We start from the raw sequence: 793 nt of genomic DNA on the forward strand, positions 1-793 counted from the left end.
AGACAAGACTCTGATGTATATGCATTTGGTTGGGGTCACTGGCGTGGATGGGGATGGGGTTGGGGAGCCAGGCTGGACACCCCCAACCCCGAAAGCTTCCACATTAGGAACTGGAATGGGGACTGGTGTGATACGGGACAACCAGGGGAGACCTCACACCTGGGTAGAGTGCATGGGCGGCACTATGGATGCTGATGCATTTTCGATCCCCAACTTTCAAGCCATCCACAAATTGCCGGGACTCAACCAAAGACCCAGCACTTTCCTATGCCTTTAAATACACCTCCTGAACTCTGGGCTTGGCATATTAACCCCGAGGGCGTGTGGTGGGTTCCGTAAGACTCTATCCTTCCTCGTGCTCCCTGCGCCTGTTCTTTGCATCTCTACTGACAATATATTATTGATGCCCATTGTCACATGCACCTGTGTAAAATCTAATTTATTTTCACAGTTTATTTTTCGCACAGTTTCCTGATGAAATAGAACATATATGTACACGGTATTGCTGCTACTATCATGTATGTATTGGCATTCATATATGTATCTTGTATATCTATCTATATTATATATAATGTAATATAATAACAATATAATATATTATGTAATATAATAATATAATAATTTATGTAATATATTATGTTCTCTATATATTCTAGATCCTGCATATTATATTAATTTATTATTAAATAATATATACTTACATTTATTTATAATATGTATTTACATATAAATATATAATGTATTTCATGTGTAATATATATACGTAAACATATATGATAGTTATATTATTATA

This window comes from Ursus maritimus (assembly GCF_017311325.1).
Source record: "Ursus maritimus isolate PB19 chromosome X unlocalized genomic scaffold, ASM1731132v1 scaffold_X1, whole genome shotgun sequence".
NCBI lineage: Eukaryota > Metazoa > Chordata > Mammalia > Carnivora > Ursidae > Ursus > Ursus maritimus.